This window comes from Dasypus novemcinctus, chromosome 2 (assembly GCF_030445035.2).
Source record: "Dasypus novemcinctus isolate mDasNov1 chromosome 2, mDasNov1.1.hap2, whole genome shotgun sequence".
Lineage (NCBI taxonomy): Eukaryota > Metazoa > Chordata > Mammalia > Cingulata > Dasypodidae > Dasypus > Dasypus novemcinctus.
The window spans coordinates 103,335,685-103,363,614 of record NC_080674.1 but is presented as its reverse complement, the minus strand read 5'-3'; positions in this window follow the sequence as shown (position 1 = coordinate 103,363,614).

Sequence of the window (27,930 nt, the reverse complement as noted above, 5' to 3'; positions counted from 1 at the left end):
AGCCATATGGTCCTGGTCTCTTCTTATTTGGGAGATTTTTGATGACTGATTCTATCTGTTTACTTGTGATTGTTCTGTTGAGCTCATTGATTTCTTCTTTCATCAATGTAGGCTGCTTGTGTGTTTCTAGGAATTTGTCCATTTCCTCTAAATTATCCATTTTGTTGGCATATAATTTTTCAAAGTACCCTTTTATGATAATCCTTATTTTTATGGGATCAGTGGTGCTATCCCCTTCCTCATTTCTTATTTTATGTATTTGCATCTTCTCATTGTTTTTCTTTATTAGTCTAGCTAAGGGTTTGTCAATTTTATTTATCTTATTGAAGAACCAGCTTTTCGGTTGTTTATTTTTTCTACTGCTTTTTATTGTTGATTTCATTTAGCTCTGCTCATATCGTTGTCATTTCCTTTTTTCTACTTGCTTTGGAGTTAGATTGTTGTACTTTTTAAATTACTCTAGGTGTGCAATTAGTTATTTGATTTAAGCTCTTTCTCCTTCTTAATATAGGCATTTATTGCTCTGAAATTCCCTCTTGGTACATCTTTTGCTGCATCCCATAGGTTTTACTATGATGTGTTTTCATTTTCATTTGTTTCAAGGTAGTTACTGATTTCTTTTGTGATTTCCCCCTTGGCCCACTGGTTTTCTAAGACTGTGCTGTTGAACTTCCATATTTTTGTGCCTACTCTGGTTCTCTGTCATTTATTGATTTCCAGCTTCGTTCCTTGGTGTCAGAGTAATTTCTTTGTATAATTTCAGGCTTTCTTAATTCATTTAAAGTTGTTCTGTGGCCTAGCATGTGGTCTACCTTGGAAAATGATCAAGAAGAATATTTTTCCTGCTTTATTTGGGTATATCATTCTGTATATGTCTATTAAGTCCAGATCCTCTAATGTATTATTCAATGTCTTTGTTTCTTTATTGATTCTCTCTCAAGAGGTTCTGTCTAATGGTGTTAATGGTGTATTAAAGTCCCCCACTATAATTGTAGAGATGTCTATTCCTCCAATTAGTTTTTCCAATGTTTGTCTCATGTACTTTGAGGCACCTTGGTTAGGTGCATAAATGTTTATGAATGTTCTTTCTCCTTGAAAGATTACCATTTTATTAATATATAGTGTCTGTCTTTGTCTCTTAAAATAGTTTTGCATTTAAAGTCTATTTTGGCTGGTATTACTATAGCTACCCCTGCCCTTTTTTGTTATTGTTTGCTTAAAAAATTATTTTGCATCCAATCATTTTCAGCCTTCTTGAAGACCTGGGTCTATGGTGGGTTTCTTGTAGACAGCATAATGTGAGTCTTATTTCCTTATCCATTCTGCCAGAATGTGTGTCTTGACTGGTGAGTTTAATCCATTAACATTCAAAGTTATTATTGTCATAGAATTACTTAGATTAGCCATATTTTCTTTGGGTTTATGTATGTCGTATATTGTTTTATTACTTTTTCTTTCTAGTTGTTCTTACACTCTCCTCCAACTCTCTGTCTCGTGTTTTTTTCCTTTCACCCTGCTGAACTCCCATAGTACTTCTTAAAGTACAGGTTTCTTATTGACATGCTTTCTTAGATTCTGTATTTCTGTATGTCTATGAATATTTTGAACTATCCCTTATTTTTGAATGCCAGTTTTGCTGGATAGGGAATTCTTGGCTGGAAGATTTTTCTTTTAACACCTTATGTCACACCATGCCTTCTTTCTTTCATTGTTTCAGATGAGAAATCAGTGCTTAGACTTATGGAGCTCTTCTATGTGATGTCCTTTTCTCTTACGGCTTTCAGTATTCTCTCTGGAGGGAATTGCATTGGACAATTTCACAAGTGTATGTCTAGAAGTAGGCCTATTGGGATTTGTACTGTTTGGGGTGCCCTGCTCTTCTTGGATATGCACATCCATCTCCTTCAATAGGGTTGGGAAGTTTTTAGCCATTATTTCTCCCAACACTCCTGCTGTACTCTTTCCCTTCTCTTCTCCCTCTGGGATGCCTATAATGCATATGTTTGTACATTTTCTGTTGTTGTTCAAGTCCCTGAGTCCCTGCTGGATTTTTTCTATCTTTTTATCTATCTGTTCTATTACGTTTGATTTCAGATGTACTATCTTCCACATCACTAATTCTTTCCTCCACCTGTTCAAATCTGCTGTTGTGGGCTTCCAATGTATTTTTTATTTCTTGGATTGTGCCATCATATCTGTTATCTTTTTATATATGTTTACCATTTCTTCAGTATGTTCTCCCAGGGTCTTCTTAATATCCTTAATCTCTTCCTTCACTTCATTAAGTTGATTCATGATATTTGTTTGGAGAGCTCCGATTAGTTTTTGCATGTCCTTCATCTCCTCTTGGTTTTTCTGTTTGTTTACTGGACTGGGCCATGTCTTCCGGTTTCTTAGTACAGTCTGTATTTTTTGTTGGTATCTAGTCATCTGTTTATCTTGGTGTGTTTATTCAGTTGATGGGTTCCTCTCTATGTTCTATGGTTTTATTTTCTTGTTTTTGAGTGTGGCAAGGTTTCACTTTGGCAGTTTGTTCATCTTACTCTATTTCCTTACTATTGCCTATGTTCCCTCAAAAAATGTTTGTACCAGAGAAATAGGAAGTGATAGGAAGAGGAAATGAGTAATAGTAACGATAATGGTAAAAGGTAGGAGAGTGACCATACAAGATGTAGGCAGTTGAATAATTGACCCAAGTAAGTACAGAAGAATATAATTAGAAAAGTGGAATAGAAACAATGAAGCATGAAACAGAATGGAGAAAAATATAGAATGAATTAAAAGTCCAGAATGATGAAATGAGGAGAAAAGAAATGTAGAAGAGAGAAGGAGAGAAAAATATTTTGAAAAAGAGAAAATAAAACATGAGAAAGTAAGAGAGAAAGAGAAATGAGTACAAGAAAAATTGAAGACCGTTTCCAAAGAGGTAGAATGAAAGAACAACAGAAAACAGAAAACATAAGGATGAAGAAGGGAAAGCTATATCATAGGTAGAAATAAGTGGAAAACAATTGAAAGAGAGAAAAACTAATAGGCAAACAGAAACAAAGGAAGGTGGATTACAACAAGAAATTAAGACAGCAGCTACTCATTTTGAAGTGGAAGAAGGGAGAAAAAGGATTAAAAGCCAACATAAACATGGAACAAACAGACTTTTCTCTTGGACCCCTAGTGATCTTCTCAGACTGTTGCTATTTAACAATCAATCACCCTGCAGCCTGTCTTTTGTAGGTTTTAGTGAGTAAAATAAGGAAAGTAGAAAACGAACCCTTAATTTTTTTAAAAAAGAGATTGATTAAATCCTAATACAAAAATAATAATTTATTTCCTGTCAAAAAGTTTCACTGAATGCTTGATAACCTTGTATTGCTTCTCAGAGAGGAGCCAGGGATCAAACCAGGTACCTTGTATATCTAGGCAAGAGCTCTTCCACTGAACTAAAGTGACTTCTTATGTTAACAAGGCTTTTCAGAAACCTGTCAGCTCCTATTGTCTCCCTGTTAGGTCAACCTCCTGTCTGATGTAAATTCTCTCTTTACCTAGGCAGCTGAGCCTGGCAGCCTGCCTGAGGAGATGCCCCTCTCCTATTCCTGTTGCATCAGGTTCCCTTCTGACACCCTAGGGCAGGAAGGCTGGCTAAAATAATCATAAAGAGAACACCCCCCACCCTCTCAGACCCCTCCTCCTCCCAGGGAGTTTGCCATCACAGGCCTTTTGGAGAATGAAGCCAGTGGCTTCACTTAGACTGTTTGTCCTGAGGGCAGAGTATAACACTGCTTCCAGCCACAGGTGGGAGCAACTCAAGATTTTTCCCAGCTTCCTTTTCTTTCTAGCACCCTCCTAGATGACTCAGAGCATTTTTCTGCTCTCTACATATCTAGAGGTACTGGCAGGGAAGAAGAAGTCTATTCTCCTCTTAGTCAGATACCTTTTGCCTGGAGTTTTACCCTCACCTTATATCTCAGGGATGGGGGAGGAGAGCCCTTCCAGGTGGCCAGGAGGATCAATAACACAGTTTGCTGTTTTGGGTTCCTCCTTTCTATCCCTGACTCTCCTGTTAGTTGTGAAGCAGTGTCCTGATCTGCTGTACCACTCAGTAGGTCACCAAGGCAGTCTTAGACTTCCTCTCAGTTGTTTAAGTAAGAGCTAAGCTTTATCTGTCTAAACCATCTGCCATATTCCCACAATCCCTCAGTAGGATTTTTATGAGATTACTTTAGGTGAAGTGTGGCCTACCTCAATCAGGATGAACCTTAATACTATTATTGTAGTCCATTACAAGTGGTTCAGACAAAGAGAGAGAGAAAGCCACAGCAAGCAAAGAACTGAACTTCAATGGAAACTGGAAGAAAAGGGAAAGACCAAGAGATACCACCATATGCATTGCCATATGACCAGCTAAGAACCAGGGATCACCAGCAGCCAGTCCCAATTTTTGCATATATTGGAAATGGGTGTCCACCTTCAGTTTCTTTAATGTAAGTAACCAGTTTTCATAATACAATTTTCTGAAGACACAATTATAATATTTACTCAAATATGTTCTTTTTCAAAATTGTTTTGTCTATTTGGGTCCCCTTGCAGCTAAATATTGAATTTGACAAGTCTTTTTGATTCCTGGAAAGAAAAAAAGGGTACTGAATTTCGATAAAGATTGCTTTAAATTTATAGATTGCTTTGGACGATATTGACACTTTAAAAATATTTTTAAATTTAATTTTTACGTTATTTATTTATCTCCCCAAGATGGCTCCCTTGTCTGTTTGTTCATAGTTTTTGCTTGTTTTTTTTTGTCATTGTTTTTGTTCATGGTTTGTGTTTGTTGTCTGCTCACTGTTTTTGCTCCTTGTCTGCTCATTGATTTTTGCTCATTGTCTGCTTGTTGTCTGCTTTTTGTTGTTTGTTTATTTGTTTTCCTTTAGAAAGCATTGAGAACCAAACCTGGGACCTCCCATGCAGGAGGTGGGTGCCCAACTGCTTAAGCAACATCCATTCACAGTATTGACATCTTAATATTAAACTTTTGCCATCTATGAATCTGGTATGTCTTGACATTTATTTAGGTCTTCTTTAATTTCTCTCACCATGCTTTGTAGTTAGTGTATGTCTTTCATATCCTTAGTTAAATTTATTACTAGATATTTTATTCTTTAGATGCTATATTGAATGGGATTGATTACTTAATTTCCTTTTCAGATGTTTATTCCTTTCAGATTTTATTCAGGAGCACAATTGATTTTTGCATGGAAGTCTTTACCCTGCCTCTTGGATCAATTTCCTTATTAGCTATATAGCTTTCTTGTGGATTTCTTTGGATTTTCTTTTTTTTTTAAAAGGTCTTATCTCTTTTATTTTTTTAAAATTTCTTTCCCCTCCCCCCACCCCAGTTGTCTGTTCTCTGTGTCTATTTGCTGCATCTTCTTTGTCCACTTCTGTTGTTGTCAGTGACATGGGAATCTGTGTTTCTTTTTGTTGCGTCATCTTGTTGTATCAGCTCTCCATGTGAGTGGCACCATTCCTGGGCAGGCTGTACTTTCTTTCGCGCTGGGCAGCTCTCCTTAAAATGGGGCGCACTCCTTGAGTGTGGGGCTCCCCTCCGTGTGGGCACCCCTGTGTGGCAGGGCACTCCTTGCACGCATCAGAACTGCACGTGGGCCAGCTCCACACGGGTCAAGGAGGCCCGGGGTTTGAACCGTGGACCTCCCATGTGGTAGACGGATGCCAAGTCCACTTCCCTGGATTTTCTACCTATAAAATCATGACTCTGCAAATAGAGATAATTTTATTTCTCTTCCTTCCCAATTTGGCCACCTTTTATTTATTTTCCTTGCCTAAATGCTCTGGCTAGTACTTTTACTATAATATTGAATAGCACTGTAAAAGTGGGCACTCTTCTCTTGTTCCTAATCTTAGGGGAAAGCTTTCAGTATCTTTCATTATTGACAATGTTGTTACCTGTGGGTTGTTCTTAAATGGCTTTTATCAAGTTGAGAAACTTCTCTTCTATTCCTAGTTTTCGGAATATTTATTTCAAGAAAAGCTGCTGGATGCTTTCAAATGCCTTTTTTTGCGTGTATTGAGAAAATCCTATATTTTTTCCCTTGTTCCATGTATGTGGTGATTTTTGGTTGATTTTTGTATGTCAAATCACTGCTGCATTTGAGGGATAAATCTCACTTGTTCACAGTGTATAATCATTTTACTAGGCTACTGGAATTGTTTTACTAGTATTTTGTTAAAGGTTTTTATGTCTATATTCATTTTTTAAAAAACTGGTCTATAATTTTCTTTTCTTATATTTTTAAGAGGCTTTGGTATTAGGGCTATGATGGCCTCATAGAATGAGTTAGGAAGTGTTTTCTGCTCTTCACTTCTTTGAATAGTTTGAGTAGAATTGGTGTTAATTCTTTCTTAGATGCTTGGTAGAATTTATTAGTGAAGCCATCTGGTCCTGGACTTTTCTTTGGTGAAAGCATTTAGTAATTGATTCAACCCCTGTACCTGTGTTTTAGGTTTGTTAAAATTTTCTATTTCTTCTTGAGACCATTTAATTACTTTATGTGTTTCTGGGAATTTTTCCATTTCTCTAGATTTTCTAATTTCTTGGCATATAATTCTTCAGAGTATTTTCTTATAATTCCTTTTATTGCTCAGTAGTGATGTCACCATTTTCATTTTAGTTATTTATTTATATCTTTTGATTTTTTCTTTTTCAGTCTAGCTACAGGTTTGTCAATTTTATTGATATTTTTCAGTGAACCAAGCTTTAGTTTTGTTTATTCTCTCAATGTTTTTCTATTCTCTATTTCATTTATCTGTGCTTTAACGTTAATTACTTCCTTCCTTCTTGTAATTTTGGGTTTAATTTTCTCTCCATTTTATTTCCTTAACACATTGTTTGATTATTTTATTTATTTATTTATTTTTAATTATTTATTTATTTTAAAAAATTACATTAAAAAAATACGTGGTCCCATTCAACCCCACCGCCCCCACCCCCCACTCCCCCCACAGCAACACTCTCTCCCATCATCGTGACACATCCATTGCACCTAGTAAGTACAGCTCTGAGCATCACTGCACCCCATAGTCAATGGTCCACATCATAGCCCACACTCTCCCACGTTCCATCCAGTGGGCCCTGGGGGGATCTACAATGTCCCATAATTGTCCATGAAGCACCACCCAGGACAACTCCACGTCCCGAAAATGCCTCCACATCTCATCTCTTCCTCCCATTCCCCAAACCCAGCAGCCACCATGGCTACCCTTCACACACCCATTCCACATTTTCCCTGTGGACATTGGATTGGTTGTGTCCATTGCACATCTATGTCAAGTGGGGACTTAGATTCCACATGCATACTGGATGCACTCCTCCTGCTTTCAGTTGTAGACACTCTAGGCTCCATGGTGTGGTGGTTGACCTTCTTCAACTCCAAGTTAGCTGAGTGGGGTAAGTCCAATAAATCAAAGTGTAGGAGCTGAACTCTGTTGAGGTTCTGGGCCTGGGTGTCATATTATCAGTCCAGAGATTCAAATCCCCTAAATATATCTTAAACCCCAGCACCAACTACAATTCCAATAAAGTAGCATGCAAGTCTTGTGAAAAGAGATTCCCTCTGAGTCCAATTCCATCACACAGAAACACCAGCTCCAAAGAAGGGCCATCTGCCATGGCAGTGAACCCCATCTTCCATGACCATAGAACCCGTGGGTCTCTTTATCCCTCAAAAGAACCAATTATTTATTTTAAAACTTTCTTTATTTTTAATATATGCAATCATAGATATAAATTTCCTCTTGAACATGGCCTTCATTATTTCCCCCAAATTTTGTTATGTCGTCTTTTTGTTTTCATTTATCTCTAAGTAATTTATAAGTTCCCTGTGATTTACTCTTTAACCTATTGGATGTTTAAAAGCTGCTATTTAAATTCTGTGTATCTGTAAAGTTTCCATTTCTTCCTCTGCTATTTATTTCTAGCTTCATTCTCTTGTAGTCAGCAAAGTTACTTTGTGTGAGTTCAATATTTTTAAATTTATTGAGACTTGTCTTTTCCCCTAATGTGTAATCTATCCTAGAGTATGACCATATGCACTTGAAGATAATGTATGTTCTGCTGCTGTTGGGTAAAATCTAGTTCTCCCCCTCTTCTTTCTGTCAGACAAGGTAAAAGAATTTAAAAAACAAAGAAGAACAGAAAAAGAGATAGAAAATGAAAAAAAAAATTCTAACAATGAAAACACTGACCTCTACCTCCAACCCTAAATTTTGAAAGATTAACTTTCTCTGTTTACCCTTGCCCTGAGATCTGGGACATCTTTTCATAGATGCTATCACTTCCACAGCTAGGCAGTCAGGCCAAGGAATGGGGGCTGGTTGCCATTTCATACTTTACCTCACTTGTATAACTGAAATTTTGACAGCCTCTCCTTCTTCCAGCATTCCCAAAGTTGCTCTAAATGCCCAACCTGTTTCCTTGGTTACAACTTAGTTACTCCCAATATCTCTTTCTAGCTTATTCATTTTTCTGTTGGAGGAAATGATCTATAAACCTTCCTACTCTTCCATTTTGCTTCTGCCTGTACTAAAGTTTTTATCATTTATGTTAAATAATTAAAATGTCATCATAAATCATACTAACAAGAATATATTGTTACTTCTAAATGCAAAATGAATTATTTCTTTTTTAAAGGAGCAAAGGGTTAATAAACCTCATAATGATATATTTATCAGCAAAATATTTTAAATATTGCATCTTCATTCCTCTTGGTTTTAGAAAATGTATTATCTAATCCTGAAATGAAAATGCATGTGCATTTCCCATTTAATTTTCCTTTTTAAGTAGTATTTACAGCAAGAAGTTGTGTGTAATAACTTATTGTCCACTTTCAAAAGGTAAATTTTATGGCATGTAAATTAAATCTCAATTAAAAAAAACTTATTGTCACTAAGAGACTATTATTTCTGTGATAGAAAATGATCTTTATCTAATTTTGAAGCAGATGTATGTTTCATGATTTTTACTTGAAATATTCAGCAGTGTGTTTCTTTGATTTATTTTTTTATTCTTTATAGAGGACTTTTAGAAAGTTTATGAAAGTAGAAAGGCCACTGGTTCATGTAACTTTAAAAATTTACAAGTTCCCTGTTTCATCATATATTACTCAACAACCATAGAGACTGTCAGAAAAAGCAGTATCATAATCAGAACTTCATTTTCTTAAAATTCCTCCTTAAGTCATGACAAATGTGGTATGATTCACAGAACCTACACACAAAGTTTTACACAAGTGTAGCAGGGCTTTAAAATTTTCTTTTGTGCCTTATTTTCTTGGGAAATATTCCACTGGCTAATTAGGATATTGGTGTCAGAAGACAATTTTAATCAGCTGTGATCCTTTTAAAGAAAATAGATACAGTCCATCTAGAAATATTTTTTAACCCCCTTCTCCCCTGATGACTTTTTGCATGCTGCCAGTTCTCTGTGTTCATTCACTGTACGTTCTTCTATGTCTGTCTGTATTTATTTCCCCTCCCCCCTTGTGACTTGCTTGCTGTCTGCTCTCTGTGTCCTCTCGCTGCACGTTTTTCTATGCAGTGCTCCACGGCGCTTGTGGACATACGGCAAGCCTGCCTTCATAAGGAGGCCCTGGGATGTGAACCCAGGGTCTCATTTACGGTAGAAGGGAGCCCAACTGATTGAGCCACAGCCACATCCCCATCTGGAAATATTTTAAAAGATCCTCTTCACATTTAGAAACTTCAGAAGATTCTCCAAGTATTCACACAAAAGATTATAAAGCAGAGATTCTTGATGTGACACTATGCAGTTAGGGCTATGATTAGCTCTGAACTAACTCCTCAAATGGCATGTTGACTAATACATAAAAGTGAAGAGGTATAGTTTATTTCTCTAGCCCTTTTAATGCAGGCAGGCTCTGAGAAATCTTTGACCCAAAGAGTTTGCCAAGAATAGTTTTGTGCTGGTTCTAGATGTAACACTTAATTGTCCTTTGTTAAAACATAGTTTATAAGTGAGTAAAATTAAGACTACAGTACAGATAAGAGAGGAACATGTATTAAGGATTTTATTTAATTCATTAATCAATAAGTAATCCAGACAGATGTAATAACTTGTTGAAAAGGATTGTGAAGAGCAGATCCATTTATAAATCATGAATATTGAAATGAATGTGCAAATTGAGGCAAAGCTAATTTTTCCACAGTGGAGGAGGGAGATCAATGAAACTTCTCCTGGACAGGGCAGAATTTGCATAGCTATTAATAATGGTTATTTTACATTGCTATCTGTTACTTACAATTAACAGAGTTATAAAGTAGCTCAAAGACAATAACAACTAGGATCAGATAACACGGAATCCTAGAGCATATGGAATAGCAGAAGCAGGAGATATTTGAATAAAGAAACCAACTTAGATAACCAACCCAGTCAAGCCTCTGAGGACAATAGCACCAAATACTGTATGATTAGGAATCATGGGAGGCATTGAGTAAGAGCCACAGAACTGAGTCTGGTGAAGGAACAGAATCACAGCAGTTAATTTTTTTTTTTAACCATTAAGGATTTGGTGGTTGGTCACAGAGCAATAGATATTTGACATGGAAATTGTTATGGGAAATGGACTGCTGCCAAACTAAAGCTGAAATATGAGATATTGGTTTGGGGAATGGATAACAGGCAGTAGCAAGAAACGACTTGACGAATCTCAAAATAGAGGATTGAACTTTGAGGAAATTGTTGGGATCTGGATGGAAGACAATCTGTATTTAGTAGCAGTGAGAAGTATTGTTGTTTATTATAACTTGGAAAATAGAAAACGTACATAATGAACTGGTGAATCTGGTGCCTAAGGAGATTTCTAGGAAGAATGTTAAAAATGCCAACTAATTTTTTAAGTTACAGTTGAGAAAAATGAATGTAAGAAGAAACTGTCCAGTTTTTTAGTAGAGTTTAAAGGAACTGTAGAAGGATCTGAAAATCTTTCAACAAACATTTTCTCAAAGTAACAAATGGGCTTAGGGTAAAGATCAAATTCAGGATACTGCCAGTAAAATGTGAGCTTAGGGAAAAGTTCAGAATAAGGATATGGCTTTAAAACTAATTTTTGAGACATTGGGAAAATTGAAAGTTGGCATCTCTAGTGCCATCTCAGCTAAACAAATTTAATAACTAGATACTATTGGCAAAAGTGTACTTTTCAGGGAGTGGGTATAGCTCACGTGGTTGAACACCTGCTTTCCATGTATGAGGCCCTACGTTTGATCCCAGTACCTCCTAAAACATTAAGTATACATATAAGTCATAAAGCATAGTTCCTTTCTTTTAGTGAGCCGCTTTATAATCATTTTGAGGAAAGGCATGTGTCACTGGAAATTGAAGACCTCAATATTTATTCCTTCTTGTTTTTGTAGTTACCAGAGGAGCTAGAAAATTTCAGAAAAATCTTAGCAATTCCCGGTGAAGTATGTGGTTCTAAGGAACTATATTACCAGTTGAGAGAATATGTTAAATAAATTTCCGTCTGTATAGTCTTTTATAAGATTAATCTTTTAAAATGTCTTCTCAGATTCTCTCAGTATATTTACATTTTAATTGAATTGTAGTCACAGAATAAATTTTAGTGCAGGTAAAGTTTTCATTAAGACAAGGTGTAATCACTTAAAACTGGGATTTTAGTTGGAAATATGGTGAATTTAAAAGATAGCTTGGTCTAGAATTTTGTGAAAAAGGAATGTATGATTGTATTGCAGCTAGTATTCTCTTGGGTAAAATAAACTGTGTGCTGTTGTGTTGTATCTAGAACTGCAATTAGATTGGATTAGAAATTGGGTCATGAGACATGTCTAAAACAAAGTAAATGGTTATGTGGCAATCCTGTCTGGTAAAGCAAATAGTCCATGCTGTTTTATCAATATTTTAATTTGAGAAATGCTTGTAATTTTATAATAAAAATGTAAAGGGGGAAATAAATTAAGAAACAATAGAGAAATTATTGGAATTATTGTGTAAAGTGTATACTATATATATTGAGATAATTAAGAGAAAGATTCCAATTTTTAAGCTCCAACTTATTAATTATAATTATAAAAAATATATATCCATATACATATATAAACAAATCTTTCATTTACAAATATATCAAGAAAATGTTATAAATTAAAATGTCAATAAAATATGTAATCATATATAGAACAAATCAGGATTGAATAGTTTTTCTAATAAAGGCCCAAAATGCCAGTGGTCACAGAGAAGAGAAGTATTTTAACTGGGGGATCATGTAAAGATGCAATAAAATAACTTATTTGTGTAAGTAAAAAATTGATAACATTAAGGTCAGATGGATTATCATATAAAAAGGTCAGATTTTAGACAAGGAAAATCATGTTAGCTAAGACATATTAGTAGTAAAACTGAAGGTAATGCTAAGATTTGGCAAACAAATTTTTCTAAGATTTGACAAGCAATTCTGTAAAGGATTAAGAAAGTTAGATAGCAGGAAAAGTCAGTGAAACTAAAAAGGTATTTATTATTGAGAACCCAGTAATAGCCATCCAATAGATTCCATATTTTATTTGGGGAGAAATAAATTAAAAAATAAATACCAAAAGATGAAAAGTAATATAACCTAAGAATACACAAAATAAGTAGAAAAGTCCATTGTAAGAAATTATTAGTCTTGTTATATTTAGCATCATAGAAGAGTGAGCATGAGAAATATATTGTTGGGAATGAAAAGATGTATGTTATTTTATATACTGAGAAAAATTGGATGAATACATGAAGAGAGAAAGTATCTTCAAGGATTGCAAAAATTCCCGTTTGAATGCAACAAATTTTCTTTGCTAATATAAAAAAAATCATATATGAGTCAGTACAGTAAGCAAGTACATCATCTCAGATGCCAGAAAAACTTGCTTTGAATCTCAGATATACCAACTGATATCTAAGTGACCTTGGGTAAATTACTTTATCTTTTTCTGCCTCAATTTCCTCACTGTGAAATGGAAAGTTGAGCACAGTGATAACGTAAAAAGAAAGCATTTAAGGGAATAAAATCTATGAGTTCAAAGAGCAGGACATTTACTCTTTTCTTTCTAAACCCTAATCTTAGTTCAATATACTTGGTCCCTTCTTTAGTTCCAGTTTAGCAAAAGTATCACTTGCAGTTATGTGGAAAATAGAAAAAGTGTCTAGCAAAATGGTAAACTACCTAAGTATACTTCTAAGTATACTTGGTCACCAGTCCCTAGAAAACAAATACATTGATATATCTATTTATCCTCTATCTTGCTCTTTCTATAACTATCTATCTATCTATCTATCTATCTATCTATCTATCTATCTATCTATCTATCATCTGGCATCCATCATAACCTATCTTTGACCCTACCAATCCAATATGTGATATTTTGTAAATCTTAGAACCCCAATAACTTTTTTCAATGAATATACTGATGTTTTTATGACTATCAGTAATAAATAGTTTAATTAATCAGTGTCCCATACAAGGTATAAAAACAGGTTTAACTTGTCTAACATGACAAAATCATGATAGAGAATTAAATTTCCTTTTTAAATATCCAAGATTCTTTTTTATTTTTTTTAATCTTTAAATTCCTAAGTAATTCAGACCTACCTAAATAAATAATGAGAAAAATATCTTTCATTTAGTTGTATCGGCAAAGATTTATTTTCAATCCCTTATCAGAAAGTAGACCCTCTATTCATAAAGAGTTAAGAAATATTGATTCTTCTCTTTCTTTGCATTTTGGTGTTACTAATACCAATGTTTCAAAATTGGTACAAATAGAGTAAATTTTTTTTTTGGCAAGGGTATATTTGTACATATTCTAAAACATTATTGAAATAAAATATCTGATCTTTCATGAATAGTTTCTGGGCAGATGGGCTAAGACAGTTCTCCTAATAAAGCAATTTATAAGAATTTTTGTTTTTAATTGACAACTTTTTTATTAGAAGTGTTGAAAGTTTAGAGAAAAATCATGCAGAAAATACCCTTGACCCCATAGTTTTCCCTATTATTAACATTCTGCTTTAGTGTAGTAACTTTGTTACAGCTGAAGAAACATTATTATTATAATTATACTATAAAATAATGTCCATAGCTTATATTAGATTTTACTGTTTATGTTGTACAGTCTTATGTTTTTTTTTAATTCTACTACAATATATTCAACTTAAATTTCCCCTTATAACACATTGAGATATACAATTCAGTTGTGTTAATTACATTTAAAATGTTGTGCTAATGTCACCACCACCATTATCAAAGTTTTCCATCATACCAAACAGAAATTATTTGTGACTTAATCTCTTGTGTAATGGAGTGGACCCTAAACAGATGCACAAAAAAGCAACAAAATTTTTAAAAGTCATATAAGGAGAACCATTGCTACCTTGAACTGAAAATGATTGAGGTAGGTCAAAATGAAAACAAGCCTTTGGACTTTTTCATTTATCTTGGCAAGAAGAAGACTGAGAAAACTAGTCAACTACCATTTTGTCTTACCTGTTAAAAGCAGGATGGATAGCTTAGAAGGTGGAACTAAGAGGTCAGAGAGTGGAGTGGAGAGCAATGGAGCATTATCTTCATGCCTTGAGACCTAATGAAGTAACATCAATCATTTGCCTGAATAGATTTCAGAACTGCTATGTACCGAGGAATATACTGTGAAGGAAATTTCCCCCTTTCCTAACAGTAATGTTTGCAGTGGTTATTCTATGCATATTTAATTTATCAGACTGAGACAAACTATACTCAAAGAACCATATTTAAGGAACTATTCCAAAAGGAGCTCAGTCACATTTAGCCATGATTTTGAGGACAACATTCTGGAATTTGAACTGATGAGGATGTATGGATGAGACTTTTGCACACCTTTGTGGGAGAGTGTATATTTTTTGGAAGAGATAAGAATCATTGGGGATCAGAGAGCAATCTGTGAAAATGAGATTTTAAGATGGCCCCAAATGATTCCCAATTCTTGTATTTATACCCTTAGATAGCCACTTCCCACAATGTACCCTCTTTGGTCTTTGTGAATATGAGCATGTGGAGGAAATTAAGACAAGTTACTTCTGAAGTTAGATTATAAAAGCCTGTGAATTCCAACTTGGGCCCTCTCTTATTAGTTTTCTAATTATTGTGTTATTTATTTATCCTGGATAAAAGTCCTTTATCAGATATGATTTGCAAACATTTTCTCCTAAAGAGTAGCTATCCCAAGACTATTAAAATAATTCCCTAAGGCTTATTTATTTATTAAGATCTACTCAAGGAATTGTTGGCTAAACAGGTTTATCTTGCTTAGGAAGTCATATTATAATTAAGACTATAATCAGAATTTTCTTATAATGACTAGTAAAAACTCTATCAAATCCATTAGGTGAAACAAACTGACTTTCAATTCTTCTTTTTTGCAGGATGAAACAATCATATTTTTATTTTCTTGTCCCACTGGCAGAAACGTGTCCCTTCCTCATTAACTTTTGTGAACTCACTACAGAAAGTTTTCCTAATTCTTCAATAAAGATCAGACTATGCAGTTAGAACTTTTGCTTAAAATTTCAATATTAAGTCTTTAACAACTAAGAAACTAACTTTAATATAGTTAAATATGTTTAATACCACATCTCTTAAATAGTGTATTTTTTATATGGATATATCACTATTGAATTAGCAAGTTTCCTATAGTAAAATTTTTGCATTTCTTTATTTTACTGTTAGTCCTGTGATAAGCACTTTTTTGTATGAAATATACTTTTTATTTTATGTTATTTTCTTTATTTAAATTCATAAAGGTGGGATAACTGGTATAAGACTAGAAACATTATTAAGATGCTTGGCAAATTTAGCTTAACAAATTTTAAGCAGGCAGCAGAATTCTTTATGAATGTCCACCTTTCGAACTCTCACAGTATTCAAATTTCCCTTAAAGTTTATGAGGAAAAAAATAACTCTTCAAGTTACATTCTAACTATATATAAGGATAATTTACCTGCTATATTTTTATACTTCTTTCCCAGAAGCCCAGGGAAGACATTATTATAATAACTTATTTCAATACAGCATTTTGTGTTAAAAATAACTCTTTCCTTTAGGGCATTTTTTGGACTTGGGTATTATCCTGAATGACATTTCAATGACAGATACAGGCCATTGTATATTATGTAATAACTTGCAAAAATGTGTAGGAGAGAGTGTAAACTACAATGTGAACTATAATCATCACTTAGTGGCAGAGCCCCAAGATGTATTCATTCATTAATTGTGAAAATGTACCACACTAATGAAGGATGTTGCTGATGTGGGAAAATGTGGGAGGATTAGGGAGCAGGCAAATCTACTGTATTTGCCATGTAACATTTATGTAATCTAAGTTTCTTTTAAAAAATAAAAAAGAATATATAAAAAATAACCCTTTCAATAATAAATAACATGCGATTGATTCTTCATCACTCTGAGAATTAAGGTGTTCAATAAGTATTGAAAATAACTAAACATAAGGAGACAAATAATAAAAGGAAGAGAAGATAAACATCGTTATTTACAAATAAAGTAACTGAAGGTGAGCTGTTAAAGATGTCAGAGAAATGTGGAAAAGGATATTGTGTTATTGAAATAAATGAAATCATGATTTCATTTAAGTATTAATTTAAAGCTCATTTACACATATATTACAAAAGACATAATTAAAATTTGGATAAATTTGCATTAACAATGGATAGCACATCTAGTTAGTCCTTTTTAAAATTAAATCAAAACTAGGAATATAGACAAAGCTGAGAATAAAGAGCATTAAAGTTTTTAATCAGAAGTGAACATAAGTAATCATGATTTATATCTTTAAAACTACAATTATAGTAGCACCATTGTATTTTTATAAGGGGTTTTACTAGAACTTTTTCTGCATATGTTTTTCACTTCTGTACATTTTTTAAAGCATGTATAAATGAGCTGCTATTTTTGCTTTGAGAGAGAGTTCTGATAGGCAGAATTCTAAGATGACCCCCGAGATGTCCGTCGCCTGGTATACACTGGTATATCTCCCAGTTATTCAATCAAACACTGATATGAATATTGTTGTGAAGGAATTTGGAGATGTAATTAAGGTCCCCAATCAGCTGAATTTAAAATAGGGAGATTATCTGGGTGAGTTGACTTAATCCCGTGTTCTCTTTAAAGGAAGAGAGTTTTCTATGGGTGATCTAGAAGGGGAAATATAAAGACATGCTCTACTTCGAAGGGAAGAAAGCAGCCATCTGTGTTGTGAACTCTCTGTATGGGACACACTTCAAGGGACTACAGGCACCTCTAGACGCTGAAAGCAGCCCCTGGCTGACTGCTAGCTAGAAAGGGGAGGCCTTAGTCCTATTACTGCAAAGAACTGAATTCTGCCAACAACCTAAATGAGCTTGGAAAAGGATCCTAGGCCCAGATGAGAACTACAACTCAAGCTGCCTTCTTAATTTCAGTCCTTTGTCATGACTTACTGTACCCAGACTTCTGACCCAAATAAAAGTAAGATAATAAACATGTTATTTCAAGCCACGAAGTTCGTGGCAATTTGTTACACAGCAATAGAAAATTAACACAGTGGTCTAAATAACCAATATAGCTTTAAAAGTTAAGACTGATGGGCAAATTTGAGAAAATGTTTGACTCCTGAAATAATGCTTCACTGGGTTTCATGATCTCAGGCAAGTCGATAACCACAATTATATTGATTTAGCTCCCTTTAGTATTCTCCATTTCTGTGCCAGTGATTGTTACATAATGGATGATCTATAACCTGTGCCATGTGGTGATGATGATTGTCATTCTCCAATCTATAAACAATAGAGGGTACCTAAAAAATGTGATATAATAATGCATTAGCACTCAGGACAATGCCTAAAAATATGAATCACCAATATTCAGGTAACTTTATATTTTGGGGGTCAGGTTAAAATCTAAGTAAATTTACCTCCTACAATAGTCAGTATATAAAGAAGTGTTGTCTCAGGCAATTGAACAGAGACATTAAATTAAAGTGACCCTTCTCAGAGAATTATCTGCTCTCACGCCAAGGGAAAGTCTTAAACATTGACATTCTTCAGCACTATCTAACTTTATTTCAAGCATATTAACAAATACCATGATTTAACACACGCAATGTACTGTTACCATAGCAGTTACTGGTGGCAGTGAGAAGGGGTGAATTCCCTGCTAATGGAAAAGTTCCACATGTTGATGTCGCAACCTTTACAAGATTTTAACAGTTTCATTTTGCATGCAGGTGAGTAATCCTGGTGCAGCAGATTTAATACTTTTTCCTTAATGTAGCTGTGACTTTGAATTTTCTTCAGAAGAATTGTACTTCAGGAGTGTTTGGCTTCATAATTATTTCTGGCATTCTGAAGTAGAAGTTTATGCATTTTACAGTTATCAGGTAAAGGAACATGTGGCCACAGACAGGAGTAATCAGTCAGGGGCATGGAAAAGAGACTGCCAGAAAAAGTCCAACTTCAAGGCGTCTTCAACAGTCCAGTGGACTTCAGCCACATTAATTAGCCATTAGTTTGCATATCTATACATGGCAGATGGCACATTGTTCTTCAAATAGTAAAAACAAAAATAACTTTAAAAAATCAGTAAACAATAATAGCAGAAAAGGTTTCCAACTAAACTGGATGGTTTGTGAGTTCTAAGGGTACCTCATTTTATCTCAACCAAATAAATACAATTACAAAAATAAAGCGTTATCTTTTCAATACTTGCTATGTTGCAGGGACTCTGCCATTTTACATATTAATTATTTCATTTAATTCACACAAATGTGAAGTTGAATCGCCTTTAATTTACAAACTTGGTTTGCTAACATGAGAGAGGTTAAATAAATCTACCAATTTCACACAATTTTGAATATTAATTCAAAATATGTTTGCTGAATTCCATAGACAATATAGCACTTTTTTTAATGATAAAGGGCATATATTTAAATGTTCAATTAAATAAGTACCAACATATGTGTACACCCATGCAACCAGCACCACAATCCAGAAAGTACATAAATCCGATAATCTGAGAAGTTTATCTATCACTTCTTATTTTTATTTTTTTGATATCTATCATTATTTATTTATTTTTGTCTTTATTTATTTTTTAATATTACATTAAAAAATATGAGATTCCCATATACCCCCCAACCCCCTCAAACCACTCCTCCCCCCATAGCAACAATCTCCTCCATCATCATGAGACATTCATTGCATTTGGTGAATACATCTCTGAGAACCTCTGCACCTCATGGTCAATGGTCCACATCATAGCCCACACTCTCCCACGTTACATCCAGTGGGCCATGGGAGGACATACAATGTTCGGAAATTGTCCCTGCAGCACCACCCAGGACAACTCCAAGTCCCGAAAATGCCTCCACATTTCATCTCTTCCTCCCATTCCCCACACCCAGCAGCCACCATGGCCACTTTCTCCACACCAATGCCACATTTTCTTTGATTACTAATCACAATAGTTCATGAATAGAATATCAGTAAATCCACTCTAATCCATATTCTATTCCTCCATCCTGTGGACCTTGGATTGGTTGTGTCCACTCCACATCTATATCAAGAAGGGGCTTAGATTCCACATGGATGCTGGATGCAATCCTCCTGCTTTCAGTTATAGTCACTCTTGGCTCCATGGTGTGGTGGTTGACTTTCTTCAACTCCATGTTAGCTGAGTGGGGTAGGTCTAATAAACCAGAGGGTAGAAACTGAAGTCTTTTGAGGTTCAGGGCCTGACTATCATATGGTCAGTCCAGAGATTCAGATCCCCTGGGTATATATTAAACCCCAGCACCAACTACAATTCTGGTAAAGTAACAGGAAAGGCTTGTGAAAAAAGATCACATCTGAGTCCAGCTCCATCACACAGAAACACAAACACCAAAGAAGGGCCAACTGACATGGCACTGAACTCCATCTGCCATGACCATAGAACCTGTGGGTCTCTGTAGCCCTCAGAAGAACAAATATGCGAGGTTGTATCTACTTTATCTGTCTCTGGGACTAATATATCACTTCTTAATAAGAGCATATTGGATACAATGGCATCCAGAAAATAAAAAATGAGTTGGGAAGGAATAAATTAAAATTCAATGGCTTAAGCCCCTTTCCATCTTGTTTTTCACAACAGAATTTAAGGATATACATACTTTATTAAAATCATTTTCTAAAAAATGGTAACTCTAAAATTGAAATGATAAAAGGAATACTTTACAAATCTTGCATATATTTTAATCTGGTACAAAATTATTATAAGTATTAAAGAAAATTAATTATCCCCAAGTGGAAAATATCTCTGCAATATTTTTGTATAACATAGAGCACAACCAAAAATAAATTAGTCTTTATTAAGGTATTTAACATTTTGAAAAACTAATATTTATCTTTTTTTTTTCTTTCTTTATCCCCACTTAGCTAGTAACCACAGGATATAACTACTTTGTAAGTTAAGGAAGTGGTCTGAAAATACGATAGCATAAGTTTCAATCCAGAGAAATTTGGCAATTCAAAGAAATAATTGGGGTAAGTGCAGAAAGCTGAGTTTTGGAATTACATCTGGAAATTGTGACTCCTCCTTCAGGAGAGCTGTTTCCATTAGAAGATGAGCAAAGTCATAGACAGAGTTAGGCACTTCAGGAGAGGTAAACAGCATACCTGTGCACAGGCGCTGTGTACATGTGGTGGAAGGAGAAGGACTGTCTGAAAAAGCTCTAGAGTAGAGGTTTGCAGCATATTGGTGGAAATGGCAAGTGCTGAACCTAACTGTAGAGAATTTTATGAAGGCACTTTTGCAGAAATACATATGCCAGGGGAGTGTGGATTCATATCCAGGCTGCTGTTCTGAGATGCATCATATGTCTGTGTCTCTTTGGCTATCCTTCTTTTATCATAAATCCTAGAAGTCATTAGATGGCATTATAGAACAACAGTTAGGACTCCAAGTTATAGCGTGAATTTGCCTCAGTTGAACCTCAGTCCCACAACCTTAAACTTTGGAATTATGGACAAGTCATCTTGTTTCCCTGAGCCTAAGTTATTAGTGGCTATGGTATAGAGTATACTTGTGAGCATTAAATAAAATAATTCATAGAAAGTATATAGCAGATCATATGCTACCCAAGAATTGGAAAATAAATGTCATTCTTTGGATTAATTGTTTCTAAGATGAGTTCTGCTTCTCCTGCATGGCTATTTGATATATAATACAAATTGAACAGAATCATGTCAGACTTTGAAATTCTGCCTAATATAATCAAGATGTGCCATTCAGGGTAGATATAATTCTCTTAAGTGATATAGATACAGTGTTTAAATCAAACCTTGAAGAAGAATAGAAAAGGTATAATTGATATGGTTAAATCTATACTCTGAAATAAGAACTAGGTGCATTTTAATATATGTTTTATTTCATTTGGTCTTATTTGTTTACTATAAACTCTATGGAGCAGGTTGTTCTTGATAACTCATTAAATGTTAGCTGTGAGAAAGATCTTTCTTCTTATATAAGCTGCATTTATTTTTCTCACAAATTCTGTTGATCCTCTTTCCAGTGCTATATTTTGTTCTTACTTTAGATTTATTTGAATCAATCCATGTTTAAAATATTCTTATCTGGCTTCAGGTTTTCTTTTGCACTTTCTTAAATGTTGACATTGAATAGTTTTTATTAATTATATTCCAGAAGATTTTTTTTTTGACATGTCAATATAATTCTGGCTACTTGCTTTATAGATCTCTCTGTGACTATAATATTTTATTTTTTCTAATACAGGAAATCTTTTTCAGTTGCCTATTTACATTTTATTTTTCTTTGTGTACTTGGAAAGTTTTTTTCCTGCCAGGAAAACAAATATTTTCATTATAGTCATGCTAAAATTTGTCATTAGGCAGAGAAACTGTGAAACTTCTACTGAAGTGTTTTAAACATTATAATAGATAGTAAAATGGAGAAAAGGTTGTGATGGTTTAATTTTTAATAACTTGATGCCTAACATAATTTATAAAAGTAAAATTGCAATGTATAAGAACTACTTTTATAATAGCACTTGGAAATTATTCATATTCATGATCATGTATTTAGTTACCATTATAATATTATGGGAAAACGTCAGTAATCATAAATATTAGATATTACACATTAGATATTATACACTCTCTTTTAAATTATTGAAATCTTAGAGCAATAAAGGAGAATTTTTGAGACAAGTCAAAAACATAGGATTAATTTGAAATAAAATAGGATACTCTCATTAAAAATACTTTCTTTTCATCTCTGTGATATATATTTGTTTTCTTCCTTTTTGTGAACCTTAATACTATATATCTGATGCACTACAATTGAAAATTAAAGTGGCAACTTAATAAGGAGGAGAAAAATAATGGAATTTAGATATACCGCATTCCTCACCCAAATTCCCGCATAAAGAATAAACTCGCCAAAATCTATTGTAGATGACATATTGGCAGACATGCCTTCATGATTAATTAAGTCTATTACCAATGGAAATTACTCAATTGTTCATTCAATTGAATATGAAGGGAATTCTAAATAGTTCAGATAGGTAAAATACAGGCTTTTAATCTATGGTAGAATATATGGCTGTTGTGGATTTATCTGAACACTTATAATCTGTAAAAGAATTACCTGGGAAAGCTTTTAAATAGAAGAAAGGTCTAGTTAATACAGAGTCATGTTGTATAGATGTAATATGTACTGAATTAAAGCTATTATTATGATGAAGTCAAATATATATGCAGCAATTATAGCTATTATAATTAGATGATTATCATAAATACATTAATTATAGCTATTCTAGTAATTTTGAATATGTATGTATATACACACATATAAATATCTATCTATCTATCTATCTATCTATCTATCTATCTATCTATCTATCTCTAAAACTTCATTGCCATCCAGTAAATATATTGTGAGAGTATGCTGATTCTCATACAGTCCAAATTGTACAGGTGTCTTTTCTTTGGAGGACTGGTGGTAAAAAAAAAGAGGGACTCTCTACAGCCATACAGGATATTATAGTTACAAAGTAAATTTGCAAGATGTTAAGATATAGGAATGACAACACAAAGAGATTAAGTGATTTGCTCTTGATATTATAGCAGTCAGAGCTAAAGCTAGAACACAAATTCCAGTGTCTTACTCTAAATCTTATGTTCTTCTATCATTGAATAGCATCTGTGTAATAGAATCAAAGACCTTGAAAGGGTCCTTTGAGATCATTTGAATTAGACTTGTGCCTTCATGTGAATCTAATTATTCACAAGTGTTAGCTTCAAGAAGACATCTATGACCTTCCTTATGCTTCACCTCCCAATTGAAGTCTCCTTTCCTTTAGTTCCAATTCATTTACTTATCTGTGGCTCCCAGTGGCCATGAAGAACAGTGAAAGAGAGATTGAGAGGAGAGAGAGAGAGAAATCAAATATTCCTGAGAGTATTGTATTAGTATGTATTAGTCAGGGATCTCTAGGGAAACAGAACCAACAGGAGAGATCTGTAACTATTATGAGATTGACTTTCCAATCAACTTCTTTCCCTTATTATTGATTCACTAGGGTCTAACTATTTTAAAGTACAGTAAAATTGTCATATTGTTTTCTGCTCATTAGATATTATATATTCTTTATAAATTATTGAAATTTTAGAGCAATTTTACCAAATATAGTCAAATAAAATAAAATCTCTAAGTTATCTCATTCTGTACTTATTCCTTGTTTCATCTTTCTCATCCTCAGTAGGCATTATAGTTTCTCTTTAGAAAAGTTATCACAAATTTTCTCTGCTAAATTGCATTCTGTTTTCTGCAATAATTTTTTTTTCTGGGCTTGTCTTCCTGGATTTTCTGCATATTTGACTATTTATTTAGGCTGTGAAACAATAAATAATAGAATAGGTTCCCGGGAAAAATTATATTGGCTATTACTCAATATATGTCAATTTAAATTCTGAAAAATATGAGTAAGATGATCTGAGCAATTTTTCAACAATTTGATATTTTAAAGATTTCTATTTAATTGATATTTTGATAAATATTTTCAATATAATATCTATAACATTTTATTGAAATTTCAATTTTATCCCCCAATTGTTTATTCAGATATAGAAATGACAGCTTTTGAGGGACTTATTCTTTATGCATACACATCTATCTAATTTTCAGGTTCTCGCAAATGTATTTTGTGCAGCTGACTAAAATTTCACTATTTTTCATCTTGCAAATCATTAATGGCAAAGAAAAAATTATGCTATTACAATGGAAATATCTGACTGTCATCAACTTAGCTGTGTGAATGAAATTAGCTTCATTAATAGTAGGACAACCCAATTTTTACTTACTCCCTGATATGATGAAAAATGAAGTACACAGACTCATGTGTGATCTATTTTCTATATTTAAAAAAAAAGTTCAACTCAGGTCTAACTTTCTGAGTACAGGAAATATGAAGAATAGGAGACAAGTTAAAAACTGAAGGAAGGAAACACTCAGTCAACAACACTAGAATGTGAACCACTCTACATGATAACTGGCCTGGCAACTTCAAAATGCCTCTGTTATTACTTCTTGGTTTCCATAGAAAAATGGTGGCTGCATCCTTCATGAACTTTAAGTGGCAACTAGAGTAAGTATCACTGATGCTCCATGCCTACAGCATAAGTAGTAGACAATACACAAACTTCAAGTAAATGAGTCAGTATGTAAGTAACAGAGTTAGTTTCTAATATTAGTATTTTCAGAGACTTAGTTCACATCAGAAGAAAAGGTACAACATGAATTGGGAATTATTGAGAACAGAAAGGAAACATGGAAGAATACAGCACTGGTTACAGGAGAGACGAAATGAAGAGGCTTGGAGAGGGCTTGGAAGCAAGTGAAGCAGTGTAGGGCAGCAGCATTTCTAGGGGACAAAATGGTAAATTTTATGAGCATCTGTTCTTCGGCAGACTGGTGGTAAAAGGAAAGAAGGAAGCCCTCCAGAAACACAGGGCATTAAAGTTACAGAGTTAATTTGCTAGATGTTAAAATATCAATCTGGATTCTAAATACATTCCCTCCAAAAGTACTGATGATATTGTAATTGTTTTACTTCAAGTCATTTGCAAATACTTTAATATTTATTCTGATAAAGGTTCTCAATTTCTACTTAAGCAATTTTCTATTTTTACTGCATTTCTTTATTCTCTTAAGAAAGAAAAGATAGGTAAATAAACTGAGAAAGCTCTGGTACATTTCTTCATTTATTTCAACTATATTTATTTATTTCTACTTTTATTTGCAAACTGATCCTTATTCTAAATAGACTTTTCCAGGTATTCAGACAAGAATAATTAAGAGTACTGTAGTTAACAGAGAGATGTATGGACAGTGCTGTGCCAAGGAAAATTCTAGTATTTGCCAGATACCTACTGGGATTCTGAGTACCCCAGAGTGGCCATCAAGGAGTATGGGATTTGGGAGGTAAGACAGCTGCAGCAGGTATTTCATCTTTAGTGGAGACCCCTTCAGGCAGACATGTTGACATACTGCCAACCTCTAGTATGCGTAGAAATTAAGAAGCAAAATCCATACTTGAAATGTAATATGATTGAGGTATAGTAAAACATCCTGAAATGTTATATTTTGCTGGAAAAATTTGTCATGAGTCCTAGAAAAGATAAATAAGGGAGGAAATATATTTAATTAGTCAATTTTTAAAAGGGGTAGTTTGGCGAGAAAATCTTTATTCCCATAATAAAGAAGTAAAAAAAAAATCATGGATATGGCTAAAAATGAGTTGACTTAAATTTGTATGGAATTATTTGGATTAAAAGTTGTGTCCATTCTATATGCTCCACATACTCATACATATTTTTGCCAAAATACTTATCATCATATTCTAACTGTTCCATTTTTGTACTTCCCTCTCTCAGACTGTGAAATTTCTAAGACAAAAGACTGTATCCATCTTTGTTTACTCCATGACTAGAAGAGCGGCTTTCAAATGGAGTTTGCTCAACAAATGTATGAATGAATAAATAATTGAATAAATGAATACACTAATGAATGAATAAATAGCCTATTTTGAATTTCCCCCTTGAACAATCTCTTATTCAAAAAGAGGAAAGACACTTTCCTTCTCTCTTTACTATCACATGGTCCTCTCTCTCCAACGCAGGTTAATACCAGTGTTACTATTCCAGTTCCATTGTTGGCTGTAGCAGATTGATATTGTTTATGAATTCCATAAATAGATATTGGATTATGTTTGTAAACTGGTTTGTTCCTCTTGACATATTAGATTATATTGGATTCAGAGGTTTCACTTTTACTTGATTAAATAATGACTAAGGCTTTGATTGGGACATGTCATTTGGATGCTGAGTCCACCCCTTGGTGGGGGGGGGACTCACAGAGAAACTATACTGCAAAGAAGGGAGTTGAGATTTTGACACTGGAGCTCTGAGAATTAAACACATAGAAAAGATACATGATACATGAGGAAGGAGAGAAGGCTCAATTAGATGCAGCAGAGCCCCTGAGAAGAGAGCCAAGCCATGAGCCCAATAGTTTACAGCTAACCTTGTGGAGAGAGCAGAGCAGCTGAGCCTGGAGGGAAAGGAACCCTAGGAAGAGAGGAACCCAGGAAGCCTGAATGAACCCTTGCAGCCATCTTGCTCCAACACATGACAACTGACTTTGGCTTCTCTTTTGATTTTACTAAGGATTGAAAGAACTGAAAAATTTTTTGCACAATTTGGTACACATGTATATCCTGAGAATTGATGTCTACGTCACGTAGACATTTGTGACTTTTAGAAATAATTAAAATATGTCTCCTATATATATACACACACACACACAAATAAACAAAAAAACACATAATGACAAAAAGAGACATATAAAAGTGAAAACCTAAATACTGAAAACTATTTAGAAGCTATGATAAAATATGTACAATATAGTTAATAATTACTACTCATCAAATTTAGCATATATGTAACATACAGAGTTAATATAAGAGAACAATGAGGTAGTCAATTCATGGTTAAAAATTTAAAAAGCCAAATATTTTCACATATTAAAAAACGTTCTGTACCACTAGAAATCAAGAAAAATATAAATTAAAAGAATATACTATTTTTGTCTGTTAAATTGCAAAAAAAAAAACTATCAAGAATTGTTTATAATATATAGAAAAGGACATTCCCAGACATCACTGGTGAGCCCATAGTTAAAACCTTCTCAAAGGGCAATTTGGAATTATCTCTCAAAAAATAATAACCAATTACATTTCAAGAAATTTATCCTACATAAGTATTCACATCTTTGCACAAAATTTACAAAAGAGATATGCTCAAGGATGTTTAATATAGAATTGTTATCTTTCACTATGGAGCCCAATTAAAAAGTTGTGAAAATTCATCAAACAATCCAAGAAATTTCTTTTTTAGTAATTTGTCTATATCATAAGAATAGCACATGCAATGTTACTCATTAAAGAAATTTATTTTTTTTTCAGCAAAATAAGTTTGTGATTTTTTTCTATTTTCAAAAGTTATCCTGTTTCAGCCCGCCAACAGGGAAGTGAAGAAGGTCAACCACCACACCAGGGAGCCAAGAGTGCCTATGACTGTAAGCAGGAGAATTGTATCCATCATCGATGTGGAATTTAAGCCCCTCTCGATATAGAGGTGGAGTGGACATAACCATCCCAGGATCCACAGGATGGAGGAATAGACTATGGATTAGAGTGAATTTACTGATATTCTACTATGGAACTATTGTGATTAGTAATGGAAGAAATTGTAGCCTTGATGTGGTGAAAGTG